Consider the following 4,183-nt stretch of genomic DNA (forward strand, 5'->3'; position numbering starts at 1 on the left):
CTGGAGAAGAAACTAAAGGATTATGAAGAAATCAGAATGAAAAATAATGAGCCAAAGAAATTAACTCAGAGCAGCAAACAAGAATCACTAATAAAAATAAGATGGTAATACCAAACTATCTATCAAAATAATAATCAATATATCCCCAATATTTGAATATTTTGAAAGGGGCAATGGGTGAAATTTTTTTTAATCGATGTGGTTCTATTATTTTTTTTTCTTCTCTCTCTTCTTGAAACATAAAGTGGGATCAAAGAAGGAACAACTATTATTAACAGTATTCCATCAATTCTGAAAAAAATGCTTATTTCGTTTGAAAAAAAAAAACATTCCTATCTCCCATACTTCAATAGTATGATCAGGGAAAAATGGGACACTTATCGAATTTTAAATGTGTGATTTTTAATCTTAAACAAACACACTGGAAGTGGGATTTTTATAAAATGCAAAATTTGCATTAAAGTTTATTAGTAATTAAAAATGTGGGTCAAAATTATATTATCAAACATAAAAAAAGAAACATAATAGCGCTATAAATGCGAAGATAATTAATGGAAGAGGCATACAAACCCTTCAAATATATGAAGAAAGAAATAAAAGAGTGAACAAGGGGATGTTAATAAACATATTATACAAAGAGATATTTTTCATGTAGCTGCAAAAGCTCAACATTCAGGAAAACGAGACTATGTTATTTCACTCTGCATCATTTAACTAATAGAAATTACAATGTTATCAACATCTCGTAAAAAATAGAAGATATTATATGTAGTAGACGAAAGTATTATGAGTAGACGAAACTTGAATCGATTGTTTTACTTTCGCCGAGTTTCCACAATTATACAGATAACCTTACTCGTGAGCAAAAATTCTCAGTTAGCCAACCAAGTTTTCTAGTCAACGAACATGGTCGATGCACAAAATACAATGACGGTTCCATCACTAATCATCAATGCTGTAATTATCGAACAATTTCACTTTCACTGAAATAATTCTGTCAAGCCTCCGTCTACTTCGTCACTGATTCGTTCAATGATGATTTGCTCTAAAAGAGCGGATACTTTATAGACCGAATTTAATACCCGTCTCCGAAAAATTTGTTACCTTTTCCGTAAGGTAACGATTGTTCAAATATCCTACCTGCTGATGGTGAAATTCGGTTTCACAGATCGCCAGTGGCCTAGACCGCGAAGTTAGCGTTTCATGTGGTGACGGCGGTAAACTTACCGTTAGCCATTTCTGACTAATGTGAAGTGTATTACAGCAAAGAGTGTGTTTGTAGAGATTTTTACCTTTTTTTTTTTTTATCCAAAATATATATTTTTATTAAGGCTCATATGGCGTCAACCTGACGGGGCCGGGAGTTCAATATTTCGACAATGTTTGCCTTATAACTATGTTAGTAATATGTAACCGATTACTCGCGGTTGGCTCGAGGTTAGTATTACAAGTGTTCTCATAATTGTGATGTTGCTGTCTTCAATGCTCTGTACCTGTGCCCGACACGGGATACTTCCTATTGGGATGCAACCGACCATTAATCAGCAACGCCCCCCTAGTCTGTACCCCATATCTAGCGTGGTGCGTCTTCTCGACCCGAGGAATCCTTCAAGAATGGTCACTAGCCGGCGCTCGTGTAGAGTTGTCATGAGCGGTACAACCTTTGGCTCTTGTTGAATGATCAGTGGACTGCACAACCTTTGGCCCGTGTATCTGTAAAGAGTGTGTGTATGTATTGCCGCGACTAAGTAAAAGTTTATAGATCCGATAGGAGGGATATGTAAAAAAAAGAACCTGGCCAGCTACAGCGGACGACTTGCGAATAATGTAATGTAAGGTGAGTAATCTTTTTTATTAACAAGCCAGCTGACCCAGCAACATGAACTGGAAGCTAAAGAAAAAGAGAAACTATATGTACTTGACAAGAACAAATGCTTAATAATGGAAAACATGGGAATTAAAAAACTCGATTGAGACACTGGAGAAGAAATTGGAGAATTACGATGAAACCAAGATTGAAAATCACTATTTTAGCACATCAATCAAACGTTTAGAAACAGGAATGAACACATTGAAAGATGAGAAAACAGAGCTTATCGTTTCTGCTAACACGATAAAAAGTGAAATCAAAACAATGAAAAATAACACACCAAAGAAATTGATACAGAACAGCAAACAAGATTCAACAACAAAATAATATGGTAATCGTTATATCGTTATATGTCAGATATTTGAATATTATGAAAGAGGCAATGTGGGAAAATGTTCTAATCGATAATGTTAACAGATGTGGTTTTATTTTTTCCCCACGAGACACACTTCAAAGTGGGATTGTATGAAAATTACATAATTACAGGTCGGACTCGATTATATATAATCGCAATTTCAACGTTAATTTTCGAATCCAATAAATAATTGAATCACAAAAAACTATTTTTCTATTAATGTTTGACATTTATACATTAATGAAAAAATTGTTTTCTTGAGATTCGATTATGTATAGGATTTGAAAATAATTGTTGAATAAAATGGTCGACTATATATAATCGAGTCCGACCTGTACTACTAACCTCAAGTATAAATTTAAATTTTACTTGCCCATTATAAACAAAAAGAGGGAGGAGACGCTGCAGCCATGGTTAAAAATATATATATATTTCTATGTGATTAACAATTGAAACTGAATGATAGTAAGGATATGCTAATCGTTCAATAACATTAATCTGGCGAGGGCTAATCAATGAATGGAATCATTAAATATAGGAAACATGATACTATCTAAAGACAAGCTACAGGATAACATGATAACAAGTCTTGAGAAACATGAATCAAAGAAAGGAAATTATTATTTAAAAGTATTTCTTCAATTCTGTAAAAACTGCTTATTTTGTTTGGAAAAAAGCTTTCCTGTCTCCCATACTTTAAAAGTATGAACAGGGCAATATGGGGAAATGGACTTATCGAGATTTAAACAGGTGTGATTTCAAATTTAATAAACACACTTCGAAGTGGAATTTTAAAAAAGTAAAAGATTGAGCCATATATGTCTACCAGTGTTTGGATTTCGATCAAAATCGAATGATACACAATGTGTCATGCAAGTAAACTCTCACGAACATATAACCAAATATGAGAGGATTATTCAGATACTTGTATGAATGTCAGTAATCACTTGTGTAACATTTAGTGATTAAACTAAGAGAGTAACGAAGACTGTTGATTGCATATCCGATCTGTATCAAACATCGCATACCATTTTCGAAGCCTGCGGTGTTGCTAGTAAAACTATGCGGTCTATATGAATATACATATTTCAAGGGATAGCGGCGTTAAAAATGGAAAATATAATCTGACTACCCTCCCTTAGCCTCTATCGAGCTAAACAATCATATAGTTTGCGCTCTCTGAGACTTAAAAATCAGGATCTGCTACATTAGTTGAATATGAATCTTTCGCTTTGCGTGGTCCGTACGATCCTGCTGTTTCATGATGCATGGAGAGGTCGATATGCATATGTTAGAGGCAAAGAAGAAAATAAGCTTTCTGACCAAAAGCGTATATGATAGCTTTGCTTGCATGCTGGTGTGCAATAAAGTGCGAGCCGATGCAGAGTTGTCTCGTTCTCTTTTGTGTCGTGATTTGCAACACATAACAACAAAAGAATACCGCTGAGGGAAATGTTTCCTGAAAGATCTTATTTGAACGAACGAAAGCGATTTTTTCAATGAGTGGATCATTTGGCAAACACTGATGTCTACAGCCAATTTAACAAAAATGTTTCCATCAATCGCAATCATAGCTTTTGAATGTACCGAAGAGCTGGAAAACCAGGAATTCTTTCCTGTAAGGGCATGTATGTCCCAATACTTAATTAAAAGTTCATGAGTAACTAAAATGTGGGTTAAAATTATATTATCAAACATATGAATGAAACGAAATAACGCTATAAATGCGAAGAAAATTAATGGAAGAGGTATACACACCCTTCAAATATATGATGAATGAATTAAAAGAGTAAATAAGGGATTATTAATAAACGTATTATACGAAGAAATTTGAAAAGAAAAGAAAACAATTTTTATTGTAGCTATAAAAGCACAAGTGTTTAACGATAAGGCATTTATGGAAATTTTATGGAGATATGATCATTTTGTTTTTCATCTGGAATTGCGGAATTACAGAG

This window comes from Toxorhynchites rutilus, chromosome 3, assembly GCF_029784135.1.
Source record: "Toxorhynchites rutilus septentrionalis strain SRP chromosome 3, ASM2978413v1, whole genome shotgun sequence".
Classification (NCBI taxonomy): domain Eukaryota; kingdom Metazoa; phylum Arthropoda; class Insecta; order Diptera; family Culicidae; genus Toxorhynchites; species Toxorhynchites rutilus.